The sequence below is a fragment of the Oncorhynchus keta genome, unplaced genomic scaffold (genome assembly GCF_023373465.1).
Source record: "Oncorhynchus keta strain PuntledgeMale-10-30-2019 unplaced genomic scaffold, Oket_V2 Un_contig_21265_pilon_pilon, whole genome shotgun sequence".
Classification (NCBI taxonomy): domain Eukaryota; kingdom Metazoa; phylum Chordata; class Actinopteri; order Salmoniformes; family Salmonidae; genus Oncorhynchus; species Oncorhynchus keta.
The window spans coordinates 2,501-16,246 of NW_026282382.1; the positions used below are offsets into that span (position 1 = coordinate 2,501).

Here is a 13,746-nt window from a genome sequence, read left to right on the forward strand (position 1 = left end):
TGGATGAAATACAAACTAATCTTGCTTACTTATTTCAAAGCGAGGGCACATATTTCCGCCTTGTGGGAAGAAACGGACAAAGAGTTGACAAAAAGCTTACAACACCTGGTATTCCCAGGCGGTCTCCCATCCAAGTACTAACCAGGCCCGACCCTGCTTAGCTTCTGAGATCAGACGAGATCAGGCGTACTCAGGCCGGTGTGGTCGTAAGCGAGAAACTATCTCTTGGTGCACTATATAAAGTCAAAGTGAGTGTGATTAACAGCTGTTGCATTTTCACCATGTATCTTTGTGTCAGTCAAAAAGTGGAAGAAATTGCATATACTGCAGCCATAATTTGTAGCACAGATTGTTGGATGAAATACAAACTAATCTTGCTTACTTATTTCAAAGCGAGGGCACATATTTCCGCCTTGTGGGAAGAAACGGACAAAGAGTTGACAAAAAGCTTACAACACCTGGTATTCCCAGGCGGTCTCCCATCCAAGTACTAACCAGGCCCGACCCTGCTTAGCTTCTGAGATCAGACGAGATCAGGCGTACTCAGGCCGGTGTGGTCGTAAGCGAGAAACTATCTCTTGGTGCACTATATAAAGTCAAAGTGAGTGTGATTAACAGCTGTTGCATTTTCACCATGTATCTTTGTGTCAGTCAAAAAGTGGAAGAAATTGCATATACTGCAGCCATAATTTGTAGCACAGATTGTTGGATGAAATACAAACTAATCTTGCTTACTTATTTCAAAGCGAGGGCACATATTTCCGCCTTGTGGGAAGAAACGGACAAAGAGTTGACAAAAAGCTTACAACACCTGGTATTCCCAGGCGGTCTCCCATCCAAGTACTAACCAGGCCCGACCCTGCTTAGCTTCTGAGATCAGACGAGATCAGGCGTACTCAGGCCGGTGTGGTCGTAAGCGAGAAACTATCTCTTGGTGCACTATATAAAGTCAAAGTGAGTGTGATTAACAGCTGTTGCATTTTCACCATGTATCTTTGTGTCAGTCAAAAAGTGGAAGAAATTGCATATACTGCAGCCATAATTTGTAGCACAGATTGTTGGATGAAATACAAACTAATCTTGCTTACTTATTTCAAAGCGAGGGCACATATTTCCGCCTTGTGGGAAGAAACGGACAAAGAGTTGACAAAAAGCTTACAACACCTGGTATTCCCAGGCGGTCTCCCATCCAAGTACTAACCAGGCCCGACCCTGCTTAGCTTCTGAGATCAGACGAGATCAGGCGTACTCAGGCCGGTGTGGTCGTAAGCGAGAAACTATCTCTTGGTGCACTATATAAAGTCAAAGTGAGTGTGATTAACAGCTGTTGCATTTTCACCATGTATCTTTGTGTCAGTCAAAAAGTGGAAGAAATTGCATATACTGCAGCCATAATTTGTAGCACAGATTGTTGGATGAAATACAAACTAATCTTGCTTACTTATTTCAAAGCGAGGGCACATATTTCCGCCTTGTGGGAAGAAACGGACAAAGAGTTGACAAAAAGCTTACAACACCTGGTATTCCCAGGCGGTCTCCCATCCAAGTACTAACCAGGCCCGACCCTGCTTAGCTTCTGAGATCAGACGAGATCAGGCGTACTCAGGCCGGTGTGGTCGTAAGCGAGAAACTATCTCTTGGTGCACTATATAAAGTCAAAGTGAGTGTGATTAACAGCTGTTGCATTTTCACCATGTATCTTTGTGTCAGTCAAAAAGTGGAAGAAATTGCATATACTGCAGCCATAATTTGTAGCACAGATTGTTGGATGAAATACAAACTAATCTTGCTTACTTATTTCAAAGCGAGGGGCACATATTTCCGCCTTGTGGGAAGAAACGGACAAAGAGTTGACAAAAAGCTTACAACACCTGGTATTCCCAGGCGGTCTCCCATCCAAGTACTAACCAGGCCCGACCCTGCTTAGCTTCTGAGATCAGACGAGATCAGGCGTACTCAGGCCGGTGTGGTCGTAAGCGAGAAACTATCTCTTGGTGCACTATATAAAGTCAAAGTGAGTGTGATTAACAGCTGTTGCATTTTCACCATGTATCTTTGTGTCAGTCAAAAAGTGGAAGAAATTGCATATACTGCAGCCATAATTTGTAGCACAGATTGTTGGATGAAATACAAACTAATCTTGCTTACTTATTTCAAAGCGAGGGCACATATTTCCGCCTTGTGGGAAGAAACGGACAAAGAGTTGACAAAAGCTTACAACACCTGGTATTCCCAGGCGGTCTCCCATCCAAGTACTAACCAGGCCCGACCCTGCTTAGCTTCTGAGATCAGACGAGATCAGGCGTACTCAGGCCGGTGTGGTCGTAAGCGAGAAACTATCTCTTGGTGCACTATATAAAGTCAAAGTGAGTGTGATTAACAGCTGTTGCATTTTCACCATGTATCTTTGTGTCAGTCAAAAAGTGGAAGAAATTGCATATACTGCAGCCATAATTTGTAGCACAGATTGTTGGATGAAATACAAACTAATCTTGCTTACTTATTTCAAAGCGAGGGCACATATTTCCGCCTTGTGGGAAGAAACGGACAAAGAGTTGACAAAAAGCTTACAACACCTGGTATTCCCAGGCGGTCTCCCATCCAAGTACTAACCAGGCCCGACCCTGCTTAGCTTCTGAGATCAGACGAGATCAGGCGTACTCAGGCCGGTGTGGTCGTAAGCGAGAAACTATCTCTTGGTGCACTATATAAAGTCAAAGTGAGTGTGATTAACAGCTGTTGCATTTTCACCATGTATCTTTGTGTCAGTCAAAAAGTGGAAGAAATTGCATATACTGCAGCCATAATTTGTAGCACAGATTGTTGGATGAAATACAAACTAATCTTGCTTACTTATTTCAAAGCGAGGGCACATATTTCCGCCTTGTGGGAAGAAACGGACAAAGAGTTGACAAAAAGCTTACAACACCTGGTATTCCCAGGCGGTCTCCCATCCAAGTACTAACCAGGCCCGACCCTGCTTAGCTTCTGAGATCAGACGAGATCAGGCGTACTCAGGCCGGTGTGGTCGTAAGCGAGAAACTATCTCTTGGTGCACTATATAAAGTCAAAGTGAGTGTGATTAACAGCTGTTGCATTTTCACCATGTATCTTTGTGTCAGTCAAAAAGTGGAAGAAATTGCATATACTGCAGCCATAATTTGTAGCACAGATTGTTGGATGAAATACAAACTAATCTTGCTTACTTATTTCAAAGCGAGGGCACATATTTCCGCCTTGTGGGAAGAAACGGACAAAGAGTTGACAAAAGCTTACAACACCTGGTATTCCCAGGCGGTCTCCCATCCAAGTACTAACCAGGCCCGACCCTGCTTAGCTTCTGAGATCAGACGAGATCAGGCGTACTCAGGCCGGTGTGGTCGTAAGCGAGAAACTATCTCTTGGTGCACTATATAAAGTCAAAGTGAGTGTGATTAACAGCTGTTGCATTTTCACCATGTATCTTTGTGTCAGTCAAAAAGTGGAAGAAATTGCATATACTGCAGCCATAATTTGTAGCACAGATTGTTGGATGAAATACAAACTAATCTTGCTTACTTATTTCAAAGCGAGGGCACATATTTCCGCCTTGTGGGAAGAAACGGACAAAGAGTTGACAAAAGCTTACAACACCTGGTATTCCCAGGCGGTCTCCCATCCAAGTACTAACCAGGCCCGACCCTGCTTAGCTTCTGAGATCAGACGAGATCAGGCGTACTCAGGCCGGTGTGGTCGTAAGCGAGAAACTATCTCTTGGTGCACTATATAAAGTCAAAGTGAGTGTGATTAACAGCTGTTGCATTTTCACCATGTATCTTTGTGTCAGTCAAAAAGTGGAAGAAATTGCATATACTGCAGCCATAATTTGTAGCACAGATTGTTGGATGAAATACAAACTAATCTTGCTTACTTATTTCAAAGCGAGGGCACATATTTCCGCCTTGTGGGAAGAAACGGACAAAGAGTTGACAAAAAGCTTACAACACCTGGTATTCCCAGGCGGTCTCCCATCCAAGTACTAACCAGGCCCGACCCTGCTTAGCTTCTGAGATCAGACGAGATCAGGCGTACTCAGGCCGGTGTGGTCGTAAGCGAGAAACTATCTCTTGGTGCACTATATAAAGTCAAAGTGAGTGTGATTAACAGCTGTTGCATTTTCACCATGTATCTTTGTGTCAGTCAAAAAGTGGAAGAAATTGCATATACTGCAGCCATAATTTGTAGCACAGATTGTTGGATGAAATACAAACTAATCTTGCTTACTTATTTCAAAGCGAGGGCACATATTTCCGCCTTGTGGGAAGAAACGGACAAAGAGTTGACAAAAGCTTACAACACCTGGTATTCCCAGGCGGTCTCCCATCCAAGTACTAACCAGGCCCGACCCTGCTTAGCTTCTGAGATCAGACGAGATCAGGCGTACTCAGGCCGGTGTGGTCGTAAGCGAGAAACTATCTCTTGGTGCACTATATAAAGTCAAAGTGAGTGTGATTAACAGCTGTTGCATTTTCACCATGTATCTTTGTGTCAGTCAAAAGTGGAAGAAATTGCATATACTGCAGCCATAATTTGTAGCACAGATTGTTGGATGAAATACAAACTAATCTTGCTTACTTATTTCAAAGCGAGGGCACATATTTCCGCCTTGTGGGAAGAAACGGACAAAGAGTTGACAAAAAGCTTACAACACCTGGTATTCCCAGGCGGTCTCCCATCCAAGTACTAACCAGGCCCGACCCTGCTTAGCTTCTGAGATCAGACGAGATCAGGCGTACTCAGGCCGGTGTGGTCGTAAGCGAGAAACTATCTCTTGGTGCACTATATAAAGTCAAAGTGAGTGTGATTAACAGCTGTTGCATTTTCACCATGTATGTATCTTTGTGTCAGTCAAAAGTGGAAGAAATTGCATATACTGCAGCCATAATTTGTAGCACAGATTGTTGGATGAAATACAAACTAATCTTGCTTACTTATTTCAAAGCGAGGGCACATATTTCCGCCTTGTGGGAAGAAACGGACAAAGAGTTGACAAAAAGCTTACAACACCTGGTATTCCCAGGCGGTCTCCCATCCAAGTACTAACCAGGCCCGACCCTGCTTAGCTTCTGAGATCAGACGAGATCAGGCGTACTCAGGCCGGTGTGGTCGTAAGCGAGAAACTATCTCTTGGTGCACTATATAAAGTCAAAGTGAGTGTGATTAACAGCTGTTGCATTTTCACCATGTATCTTTGTGTCAGTCAAAAAGTGGAAGAAATTGCATATACTGCAGCCATAATTTGTAGCACAGATTGTTGGATGAAATACAAACTAATCTTGCTTACTTATTTCAAAGCGAGGGCACATATTTCCGCCTTGTGGGAAGAAACGGACAAAGAGTTGACAAAAGCTTACAACACCTGGTATTCCCAGGCGGTCTCCCATCCAAGTACTAACCAGGCCCGACCCTGCTTAGCTTCTGAGATCAGACGAGATCAGGCGTACTCAGGCCGGTGTGGTCGTAAGCGAGAAACTATCTCTTGGTGCACTATATAAAGTCAAAGTGAGTGTGATTAACAGCTGTTGCATTTTCACCATGTATCTTTGTGTCAGTCAAAAAGTGGAAGAAATTGCATATACTGCAGCCATAATTTGTAGCACAGATTGTTGGATGAAATACAAACTAATCTTGCTTACTTATTTCAAAGCGAGGGCACATATTTCCGCCTTGTGGGAAGAAACGGACAAAGAGTTGACAAAAAGCTTACAACACCTGGTATTCCCAGGCGGTCTCCCATCCAAGTACTAACCAGGCCCGACCCTGCTTAGCTTCTGAGATCAGACGAGATCAGGCGTACTCAGGCCGGTGTGGTCGTAAGCGAGAAACTATCTCTTGGTGCACTATATAAAGTCAAAGTGAGTGTGATTAACAGCTGTTGCATTTTCACCATGTATCTTTGTGTCAGTCAAAAAGTGGAAGAAATTGCATATACTGCAGCCATAATTTGTAGCACAGATTGTTGGATGAAATACAAACTAATCTTGCTTACTTATTTCAAAGCGAGGGCACATATTTCCGCCTTGTGGGAAGAAACGGACAAAGAGTTGACAAAAGCTTACAACACCTGGTATTCCCAGGCGGTCTCCCATCCAAGTACTAACCAGGCCCGACCCTGCTTAGCTTCTGAGATCAGACGAGATCAGGCGTACTCAGGCCGGTGTGGTCGTAAGCGAGAAACTATCTCTTGGTGCACTATATAAAGTCAAAGTGAGTGTGATTAACAGCTGTTGCATTTTCACCATGTATCTTTGTGTCAGTCAAAAAGTGGAAGAAATTGCATATACTGCAGCCATAATTTGTAGCACAGATTGTTGGATGAAATACAAACTAATCTTGCTTACTTATTTCAAAGCGAGGGCACATATTTCCGCCTTGTGGGAAGAAACGGACAAAGAGTTGACAAAAGCTTACAACACCTGGTATTCCCAGGCGGTCTCCCATCCAAGTACTAACCAGGCCCGACCCTGCTTAGCTTCTGAGATCAGACGAGATCAGGCGTACTCAGGCCGGTGTGGTCGTAAGCGAGAAACTATCTCTTGGTGCACTATATAAAGTCAAAGTGAGTGTGATTAACAGCTGTTGCATTTTCACCATGTATCTTTGTGTCAGTCAAAAAGTGGAAGAAATTGCATATACTGCAGCCATAATTTGTAGCACAGATTGTTGGATGAAATACAAACTAATCTTGCTTACTTATTTCAAAGCGAGGGCACATATTTCCGCCTTGTGGGAAGAAACGGACAAAGAGTTGACAAAAAGCTTACAACACCTGGTATTCCCAGGCGGTCTCCCATCCAAGTACTAACCAGGCCCGACCCTGCTTAGCTTCTGAGATCAGACGAGATCAGGCGTACTCAGGCCGGTGTGGTCGTAAGCGAGAAACTATCTCTTGGTGCACTATATAAAGTCAAAGTGAGTGTGATTAACAGCTGTTGCATTTTCACCATGTATCTTTGTGTCAGTCAAAAAGTGGAAGAAATTGCATATACTGCAGCCATAATTTGTAGCACAGATTGTTGGATGAAATACAAACTAATCTTGCTTACTTATTTCAAAGCGAGGGCACATATTTCCGCCTTGTGGGAAGAAACGGACAAAGAGTTGACAAAAGCTTACAACACCTGGTATTCCCAGGCGGTCTCCCATCCAAGTACTAACCAGGCCCGACCCTGCTTAGCTTCTGAGATCAGACGAGATCAGGCGTACTCAGGCCGGTGTGGTCGTAAGCGAGAAACTATCTCTTGGTGCACTATATAAAGTCAAAGTGAGTGTGATTAACAGCTGTTGCATTTTCACCATGTATCTTTGTGTCAGTCAAAAAGTGGAAGAAATTGCATATACTGCAGCCATAATTTGTAGCACAGATTGTTGGATGAAATACAAACTAATCTTGCTTACTTATTTCAAAGCGAGGGCACATATTTCCGCCTTGTGGGAAGAAACGGACAAAGAGTTGACAAAAGCTTACAACACCTGGTATTCCCAGGCGGTCTCCCATCCAAGTACTAACCAGGCCCGACCCTGCTTAGCTTCTGAGATCAGACGAGATCAGGCGTACTCAGGCCGGTGTGGTCGTAAGCGAGAAACTATCTCTTGGTGCACTATATAAAGTCAAAGTGAGTGTGATTAACAGCTGTTGCATTTTCACCATGTATCTTTGTGTCAGTCAAAAAGTGGAAGAAATTGCATATACTGCAGCCATAATTTGTAGCACAGATTGTTGGATGAAATACAAACTAATCTTGCTTACTTATTTCAAAGCGAGGGCACATATTTCCGCCTTGTGGGAAGAAACGGACAAAGAGTTGACAAAAAGCTTACAACACCTGGTATTCCCAGGCGGTCTCCCATCCAAGTACTAACCAGGCCCGACCCTGCTTAGCTTCTGAGATCAGACGAGATCAGGCGTACTCAGGCCGGTGTGGTCGTAAGCGAGAAACTATCTCTTGGTGCACTATATAAAGTCAAAGTGAGTGTGATTAACAGCTGTTGCATTTTCACCATGTATCTTTGTGTCAGTCAAAAAGTGGAAGAAATTGCATATACTGCAGCCATAATTTGTAGCACAGATTGTTGGATGAAATACAAACTAATCTTGCTTACTTATTTCAAAGCGAGGGCACATATTTCCGCCTTGTGGGAAGAAACGGACAAAGAGTTGACAAAAGCTTACAACACCTGGTATTCCCAGGCGGTCTCCCATCCAAGTACTAACCAGGCCCGACCCTGCTTAGCTTCTGAGATCAGACGAGATCAGGCGTACTCAGGCCGGTGTGGTCGTAAGCGAGAAACTATCTCTTGGTGCACTATATAAAGTCAAAGTGAGTGTGATTAACAGCTGTTGCATTTTCACCATGTATCTTTGTGTCAGTCAAAAAGTGGAAGAAATTGCATATACTGCAGCCATAATTTGTAGCACAGATTGTTGGATGAAATACAAACTAATCTTGCTTACTTATTTCAAAGCGAGGGCACATATTTCCGCCTTGTGGGAAGAAACGGACAAAGAGTTGACAAAAAGCTTACAACACCTGGTATTCCCAGGCGGTCTCCCATCCAAGTACTAACCAGGCCCGACCCTGCTTAGCTTCTGAGATCAGACGAGATCAGGCGTACTCAGGCCGGTGTGGTCGTAAGCGAGAAACTATCTCTTGGTGCACTATATAAAGTCAAAGTGAGTGTGATTAACAGCTGTTGCATTTTCACCATGTATCTTTGTGTCAGTCAAAAAGTGGAAGAAATTGCATATACTGCAGCCATAATTTGTAGCACAGATTGTTGGATGAAATACAAACTAATCTTGCTTACTTATTTCAAAGCGAGGGCACATATTTCCGCCTTGTGGGAAGAAACGGACAAAGAGTTGACAAAAGCTTACAACACCTGGTATTCCCAGGCGGTCTCCCATCCAAGTACTAACCAGGCCCGACCCTGCTTAGCTTCTGAGATCAGACGAGATCAGGCGTACTCAGGCCGGTGTGGTCGTAAGCGAGAAACTATCTCTTGGTGCACTATATAAAGTCAAAGTGAGTGTGATTAACAGCTGTTGCATTTTCACCATGTATCTTTGTGTCAGTCAAAAAGTGGAAGAAATTGCATATACTGCAGCCATAATTTGTAGCACAGATTGTTGGATGAAATACAAACTAATCTTGCTTACTTATTTCAAAGCGAGGGCACATATTTCCGCCTTGTGGGAAGAAACGGACAAAGAGTTGACAAAAGCTTACAACACCTGGTATTCCCAGGCGGTCTCCCATCCAAGTACTAACCAGGCCCGACCCTGCTTAGCTTCTGAGATCAGACGAGATCAGGCGTACTCAGGCCGGTGTGGTCGTAAGCGAGAAACTATCTCTTGGTGCACTATATAAAGTCAAAGTGAGTGTGATTAACAGCTGTTGCATTTTCACCATGTATCTTTGTGTCAGTCAAAAAGTGGAAGAAATTGCATATACTGCAGCCATAATTTGTAGCACAGATTGTTGGATGAAATACAAACTAATCTTGCTTACTTATTTCAAAGCGAGGGCACATATTTCCGCCTTGTGGGAAGAAACGGACAAAGAGTTGACAAAAGCTTACAACACCTGGTATTCCCAGGCGGTCTCCCATCCAAGTACTAACCAGGCCCGACCCTGCTTAGCTTCTGAGATCAGACGAGATCAGGCGTACTCAGGCCGGTGTGGTCGTAAGCGAGAAACTATCTCTTGGTGCACTATATAAAGTCAAAGTGAGTGTGATTAACAGCTGTTGCATTTTCACCATGTATCTTTGTGTCAGTCAAAAAGTGGAAGAAATTGCATATACTGCAGCCATAATTTGTAGCACAGATTGTTGGATGAAATACAAACTAATCTTGCTTACTTATTTCAAAGCGAGGGCACATATTTCCGCCTTGTGGGAAGAAACAGACAAAGAGTTGACAAAAAGCTTACAACACCTGGTATTCCCAGGCGGTCTCCCATCCAAGTACTAACCAGGCCCGACCCTGCTTAGCTTCTGAGATCAGACGAGATCAGGCGTACTCAGGCCGGTGTGGTCGTAAGCGAGAAACTATCTCTTGGTGCACTATATAAAGTCAAAGTGAGTGTGATTAACAGCTGTTGCATTTTCACCATGTATCTTTGTGTCAGTCAAAAAGTGGAAGAAATTGCATATACTGCAGCCATAATTTGTAGCACAGATTGTTGGATGAAATACAAACTAATCTTGCTTACTTATTTCAAAGCGAGGGCACATATTTCCGCCTTGTGGGAAGAAACAGACAAAGAGTTGACAAAAAGCTTACAACACCTGGTATTCCCAGGGTCTCCCATCCAAGTACTAACCAGGCCCGACCCTGCTTAGCTTCTGAGATCAGACACCAGAGATCACGGTGTGGTCTAAAGGAGAAACTATCTCTTGGCCACTATATAAAGTCAAAGTGAGTGTGATTAACAGCTTGTCAGTCAAAAGTGGAAGAAAAATATCTGAGCATAATTTGTCAGATTGTTGGCTAGAAATAAAAACTAATCTTGCTTACTTATTTCAAAGCGAGGGCACATATTTCCGCCTTGTGGGAAGAAACAGACAAAGAGTTGACAAAAGCTTACAACACCTGGTATTCCCAGGCGGTCTCCCATCCAAGTACTAACCAGGCCCGACCCTGCTTAGCTTCTGAGATCAGACGAGATCAGGCGTACTCAGGCCGGTGTGGTCGTAAGCGAGAAACTATCTCTTGGTGCACTATATAAAGTCAAAGTGAGTGTGATTAACAGCTGTTGCATTTTCACCATGTATCTTTGTGTCAGTCAAAAGTGGAAGAAATTGCATATACTGCAGCCATAATTTGTAGCACAGATTGTTGGATGAAATACAAACTAATCTTGCTTACTTATTTCAAAGCGAGGGCACATATTTCCGCCTTGTGGGAAGAAACAGACAAAGAGTTGACAAAAGCTTACAACACCTGGTATTCCCAGGCGGTCTCCCATCCAAGTAATAACCAGGCCCGACCCTGCTTAGCTTCTGAGATCAGACGAGATCAGGCGTACTCAGGCCGGTGTGGTCGTAAGCGAGAAACTATCTCTTGGTGCACTATATAAAGTCAAAGTGAGTGTGATTAACAGCTGTTGCATTTTCACCATGTATCTTTGTGTCAGTCAAAAAGTGGAAGAAATTGCATATACTGCAGCCATAATTTGTAGCACAGATTGTTGGATGAAATACAAACTAATCTTGCTTACTTATTTCAAAGCGAGGGCACATATTTCCGCCTTGTGGGAAGAAACAGACAAAGAGTTGACAAAAGCTTACAACACCTGGTATTCCCAGGCGGTCTCCCATCCAAGTACTAACCAGGCCCGACCCTGCTTAGCTTCTGAGATCAGACGAGATCAGGCCGGTGTGGTCAGAGGCGAGAAACTATCTCTTGGTGCACTATATAAAGTCAAAGTGAGTGTGATTAACAGCTGTTGCATTTTCACCATGTATCTTTGTGTCAGTCAAAAAGTGGAAGAAATTGCATATACTGCAGCCATAATTTGTAGCACAGATTGTTGGATGAAATACAAACTAATCTTGCTTACTTATTTCAAGCGAGGGCACATATTTCCGCCTTGTGGGAAGAAACAGACAAAGAGTTGACAAAAGCGTCTACAACACCTGGTATTCCCAGGCGGTCTCCCATCCAAGTACTAACCAGGCCCGACCCTGCTTAGCTTCTGAGATCAGACGAGATCAGGCGTACTCAGGCCGGTGTGGTCGTAAGCAGAAACTATCTCTTGGTGCACTATATAAAGTCAAAGTGAGTGTGATTAACAGCTGTTGCATTTTCACCATGTAGATAAGTATCTTTGTGTCAGTCAAAAAGTGGAAGAAATTGCATATACTGCAGCCATAATTTGTAGCACAGATTGTTGGATGAAATACAAACTAATCTTGCTTACTTATTTCAAAGCGAGGGCACATATTTCCGCCTTGTGGGAAGAAACAGACAAAGAGTTGACAAAAAGCTTACAACACATGGTATTCCCAGGCGGTCTCCCATCCAAGTACTAACCAGGCCCGACCCTGCTTAGCTTCTGAGATCAGACGAGATCAGGCGTACTCAGGCCGGTGTGGTAAGCGAGAAACTATCTCTTGGTGCACTATATAAAGTCAAAGTGAGTGTGATTAACAGCTGTTGCATTTTCACCATGTATCTTTGTGTCAGTCAAAAAGTGGAAGAAATTGCATATACTGCAGCCATAATTTGTAGCACAGATTGTTGGATGAAATACAAACTAATCTTGCTTACTTATTTCAAAGCGAGGGCACATATTTCCGCCTTGTGGGAAGAAACAGCCGGGCAGCCGAGCGGAAATGGAGGAAAACTCGCCTCCCTGCGGACCTGGCATCCTTTCACTCCCTCCTCTCTACATTTTCCTCCTCTGTCTCTGCTGCTAAAGCCACTTTCTACCACTCTAAATTCCAAGCATCTGCCTCTAACCCTAGGAAGCTCTTTGCCACCTTCTCCTCCCTCCTGAATCCTCCCCCCTCCCTCCTCCCTCTCTGCAGATGACTTCGTCAACCATTTTGAAAAGAAGGTCGATGACATCCGATCCTCGTTTGCTAAGTCAAACGACACTGCTGGTTCTGCCCACACTGCCCTACCCTATGCTCTGACCTCTTTCTCCCTCTCTCTCCAGATGAAATCTCGCGTCTTGTGACGGCCGGCCGCCCAACAACCTGCCCGCTTGACCCTATCCCCTCCTCTCTTCTCCAGACCATTTCCGGAGACCTTCTCCCTTACCTCACCTCGCTCATCAACTCATCCCTGACCGCTGGCTACGTCCCTCCCGTCTTCAAGAGAGCGAGAGTTGCACCCCCTTCTGAAAAAACCTACACTCGATCCCTCCGATGTCAACAACTACAGACCAGTATCCCTTCTCTCTTTTCTCTCCAAAACTCTTGAGCGTGCCGTCCTTGGCCAGCTCTACCGCTATCTCTCTCAGAATGACCTTCTTGATCCAAATCAGTCAGGTTTCAAGACTAGTCATTCAACTGAGACTGCTCTTCTCTGTATCACGGAGGCGCTCCGCACTGCTAAAGCTAACTCTCTCTCCTCTGCTCTCATCCTTCTAGACCTATCGGCTGCCTTCGATACTGTGAACCATCAGATCCTCCTCTCCACCCTCTCCGAGTTGGGCATCTCCGGCGCGGCCCACGCTTGGATTGCGTCCTACCTGACAGGTCGCTCCTACCAGGTGGCGTGGCGAGAATCTGTCTCCTCACCACGCGCTCTCACCACTGGTGTCCCCAGGGCTCTGTTCTAGGCCCTCTCTTATTCTCGCTATACACCAAGTCACTTGGCTCTGTCATAACCTCACATGGTCTCTCCTATCATTGCTATGCAGACGACACACAATTAATCTTCTCCTTTCCCCCTTCTGATGACCAGGTGGCGAATCGCATCTCTGCATGTCTGGCAGACATATCAGTGTGGATGACGGATCACCACCTCAAGCTGAACCTCAGCAAGACGGAGCTCCTCTTCCTCCCGGGAAGGACTGCCCGTTCCATGATCTCGCCATCACGGTTGACAACTCCATTGTGTCCTCCTCCCAGAGCGCTAAGAACCTTGGCGTGATCCTGGACAACACCCTGGCGTTCTCAACTAACATCAAGGCGGTGTCCCGTTCCTGTAGGTTCATGCTCTACAACATCCGCGCAGAGTACGACCCTGCC

General features: G+C 44.6%; 32 non-coding genes and 2 pseudogenes across 32 annotated transcripts; all 34 read right to left on the reverse strand.

Moving 5' to 3' along the window:
* Positions 1 to 93: 93 nt before the first annotated feature.
* Positions 94 to 212, reverse strand: LOC127920926 (5S ribosomal RNA). Its single transcript, XR_008107965.1, has one exon. It is a non-coding gene; the product is annotated as a 5S ribosomal RNA (ribosomal RNA).
* Positions 213 to 446: 234 nt separating this feature from the next.
* LOC127920937 (5S ribosomal RNA) lies at positions 447 to 565 on the reverse strand. Its single transcript, XR_008107976.1, has one exon. It is a non-coding gene; the product is annotated as a 5S ribosomal RNA (ribosomal RNA).
* Positions 566 to 799: 234 nt separating this feature from the next.
* On the reverse strand, positions 800 to 918 carry LOC127920948 (5S ribosomal RNA). Its single transcript, XR_008107987.1, has one exon. It is a non-coding gene; the product is annotated as a 5S ribosomal RNA (ribosomal RNA).
* A 234-nt stretch (positions 919 to 1,152) lies between these two features.
* LOC127920959 (5S ribosomal RNA) lies at positions 1,153 to 1,271 on the reverse strand. The gene has a single exon (XR_008107999.1). It is a non-coding gene; the product is annotated as a 5S ribosomal RNA (ribosomal RNA).
* A 234-nt stretch (positions 1,272 to 1,505) lies between these two features.
* On the reverse strand, positions 1,506 to 1,624 carry LOC127920966 (5S ribosomal RNA). The gene has a single exon (XR_008108000.1). It is a non-coding gene; the product is annotated as a 5S ribosomal RNA (ribosomal RNA).
* Positions 1,625 to 1,859: 235 nt separating this feature from the next.
* Positions 1,860 to 1,978, reverse strand: LOC127920927 (5S ribosomal RNA). The gene has a single exon (XR_008107966.1). It is a non-coding gene; the product is annotated as a 5S ribosomal RNA (ribosomal RNA).
* Positions 1,979 to 2,211: 233 nt separating this feature from the next.
* Positions 2,212 to 2,330, reverse strand: LOC127920928 (5S ribosomal RNA). Its single transcript, XR_008107967.1, has one exon. It is a non-coding gene; the product is annotated as a 5S ribosomal RNA (ribosomal RNA).
* A 234-nt stretch (positions 2,331 to 2,564) lies between these two features.
* LOC127920929 (5S ribosomal RNA) lies at positions 2,565 to 2,683 on the reverse strand. The gene has a single exon (XR_008107968.1). It is a non-coding gene; the product is annotated as a 5S ribosomal RNA (ribosomal RNA).
* Positions 2,684 to 2,917: 234 nt separating this feature from the next.
* LOC127920930 (5S ribosomal RNA) lies at positions 2,918 to 3,036 on the reverse strand. The gene has a single exon (XR_008107969.1). It is a non-coding gene; the product is annotated as a 5S ribosomal RNA (ribosomal RNA).
* A 233-nt stretch (positions 3,037 to 3,269) lies between these two features.
* LOC127920931 (5S ribosomal RNA) lies at positions 3,270 to 3,388 on the reverse strand. Its single transcript, XR_008107970.1, has one exon. It is a non-coding gene; the product is annotated as a 5S ribosomal RNA (ribosomal RNA).
* Positions 3,389 to 3,621: 233 nt separating this feature from the next.
* On the reverse strand, positions 3,622 to 3,740 carry LOC127920932 (5S ribosomal RNA). Its single transcript, XR_008107971.1, has one exon. It is a non-coding gene; the product is annotated as a 5S ribosomal RNA (ribosomal RNA).
* A 234-nt stretch (positions 3,741 to 3,974) lies between these two features.
* LOC127920933 (5S ribosomal RNA) lies at positions 3,975 to 4,093 on the reverse strand. Its single transcript, XR_008107972.1, has one exon. It is a non-coding gene; the product is annotated as a 5S ribosomal RNA (ribosomal RNA).
* Positions 4,094 to 4,326: 233 nt separating this feature from the next.
* On the reverse strand, positions 4,327 to 4,445 carry LOC127920934 (5S ribosomal RNA). Its single transcript, XR_008107973.1, has one exon. It is a non-coding gene; the product is annotated as a 5S ribosomal RNA (ribosomal RNA).
* A 233-nt stretch (positions 4,446 to 4,678) lies between these two features.
* Positions 4,679 to 4,797, reverse strand: LOC127920935 (5S ribosomal RNA). The gene has a single exon (XR_008107974.1). It is a non-coding gene; the product is annotated as a 5S ribosomal RNA (ribosomal RNA).
* Positions 4,798 to 5,034: 237 nt separating this feature from the next.
* LOC127920936 (5S ribosomal RNA) lies at positions 5,035 to 5,153 on the reverse strand. The gene has a single exon (XR_008107975.1). It is a non-coding gene; the product is annotated as a 5S ribosomal RNA (ribosomal RNA).
* Positions 5,154 to 5,386: 233 nt separating this feature from the next.
* On the reverse strand, positions 5,387 to 5,505 carry LOC127920938 (5S ribosomal RNA). Its single transcript, XR_008107977.1, has one exon. It is a non-coding gene; the product is annotated as a 5S ribosomal RNA (ribosomal RNA).
* A 234-nt stretch (positions 5,506 to 5,739) lies between these two features.
* LOC127920939 (5S ribosomal RNA) lies at positions 5,740 to 5,858 on the reverse strand. Its single transcript, XR_008107978.1, has one exon. It is a non-coding gene; the product is annotated as a 5S ribosomal RNA (ribosomal RNA).
* Positions 5,859 to 6,091: 233 nt separating this feature from the next.
* On the reverse strand, positions 6,092 to 6,210 carry LOC127920940 (5S ribosomal RNA). Its single transcript, XR_008107979.1, has one exon. It is a non-coding gene; the product is annotated as a 5S ribosomal RNA (ribosomal RNA).
* A 233-nt stretch (positions 6,211 to 6,443) lies between these two features.
* LOC127920941 (5S ribosomal RNA) lies at positions 6,444 to 6,562 on the reverse strand. Its single transcript, XR_008107980.1, has one exon. It is a non-coding gene; the product is annotated as a 5S ribosomal RNA (ribosomal RNA).
* A 234-nt stretch (positions 6,563 to 6,796) lies between these two features.
* Positions 6,797 to 6,915, reverse strand: LOC127920942 (5S ribosomal RNA). The gene has a single exon (XR_008107981.1). It is a non-coding gene; the product is annotated as a 5S ribosomal RNA (ribosomal RNA).
* Positions 6,916 to 7,148: 233 nt separating this feature from the next.
* Positions 7,149 to 7,267, reverse strand: LOC127920943 (5S ribosomal RNA). Its single transcript, XR_008107982.1, has one exon. It is a non-coding gene; the product is annotated as a 5S ribosomal RNA (ribosomal RNA).
* A 233-nt stretch (positions 7,268 to 7,500) lies between these two features.
* LOC127920944 (5S ribosomal RNA) lies at positions 7,501 to 7,619 on the reverse strand. Its single transcript, XR_008107983.1, has one exon. It is a non-coding gene; the product is annotated as a 5S ribosomal RNA (ribosomal RNA).
* A 234-nt stretch (positions 7,620 to 7,853) lies between these two features.
* LOC127920945 (5S ribosomal RNA) lies at positions 7,854 to 7,972 on the reverse strand. The gene has a single exon (XR_008107984.1). It is a non-coding gene; the product is annotated as a 5S ribosomal RNA (ribosomal RNA).
* Positions 7,973 to 8,205: 233 nt separating this feature from the next.
* On the reverse strand, positions 8,206 to 8,324 carry LOC127920946 (5S ribosomal RNA). The gene has a single exon (XR_008107985.1). It is a non-coding gene; the product is annotated as a 5S ribosomal RNA (ribosomal RNA).
* A 234-nt stretch (positions 8,325 to 8,558) lies between these two features.
* On the reverse strand, positions 8,559 to 8,677 carry LOC127920947 (5S ribosomal RNA). The gene has a single exon (XR_008107986.1). It is a non-coding gene; the product is annotated as a 5S ribosomal RNA (ribosomal RNA).
* A 233-nt stretch (positions 8,678 to 8,910) lies between these two features.
* LOC127920949 (5S ribosomal RNA) lies at positions 8,911 to 9,029 on the reverse strand. Its single transcript, XR_008107988.1, has one exon. It is a non-coding gene; the product is annotated as a 5S ribosomal RNA (ribosomal RNA).
* A 233-nt stretch (positions 9,030 to 9,262) lies between these two features.
* On the reverse strand, positions 9,263 to 9,381 carry LOC127920950 (5S ribosomal RNA). Its single transcript, XR_008107989.1, has one exon. It is a non-coding gene; the product is annotated as a 5S ribosomal RNA (ribosomal RNA).
* Positions 9,382 to 9,614: 233 nt separating this feature from the next.
* On the reverse strand, positions 9,615 to 9,733 carry LOC127920951 (5S ribosomal RNA). Its single transcript, XR_008107990.1, has one exon. It is a non-coding gene; the product is annotated as a 5S ribosomal RNA (ribosomal RNA).
* Positions 9,734 to 9,967: 234 nt separating this feature from the next.
* Positions 9,968 to 10,086, reverse strand: LOC127920952 (5S ribosomal RNA). The gene has a single exon (XR_008107991.1). It is a non-coding gene; the product is annotated as a 5S ribosomal RNA (ribosomal RNA).
* A 538-nt stretch (positions 10,087 to 10,624) lies between these two features.
* On the reverse strand, positions 10,625 to 10,743 carry LOC127920953 (5S ribosomal RNA). Its single transcript, XR_008107992.1, has one exon. It is a non-coding gene; the product is annotated as a 5S ribosomal RNA (ribosomal RNA).
* A 232-nt stretch (positions 10,744 to 10,975) lies between these two features.
* LOC127920957 (5S ribosomal RNA) lies at positions 10,976 to 11,094 on the reverse strand. Its single transcript, XR_008107997.1, has one exon. It is a non-coding gene; the product is annotated as a 5S ribosomal RNA (ribosomal RNA).
* Positions 11,095 to 11,327: 233 nt separating this feature from the next.
* On the reverse strand, positions 11,328 to 11,436 carry LOC127920964 (uncharacterized; annotated as a pseudogene).
* Positions 11,437 to 11,670: 234 nt separating this feature from the next.
* On the reverse strand, positions 11,671 to 11,789 carry LOC127920958 (5S ribosomal RNA). Its single transcript, XR_008107998.1, has one exon. It is a non-coding gene; the product is annotated as a 5S ribosomal RNA (ribosomal RNA).
* Positions 11,790 to 12,030: 241 nt separating this feature from the next.
* Positions 12,031 to 12,146, reverse strand: LOC127920963 (uncharacterized; annotated as a pseudogene).
* Between the last annotated feature and the right edge of the window lie 1,600 nt (positions 12,147 to 13,746).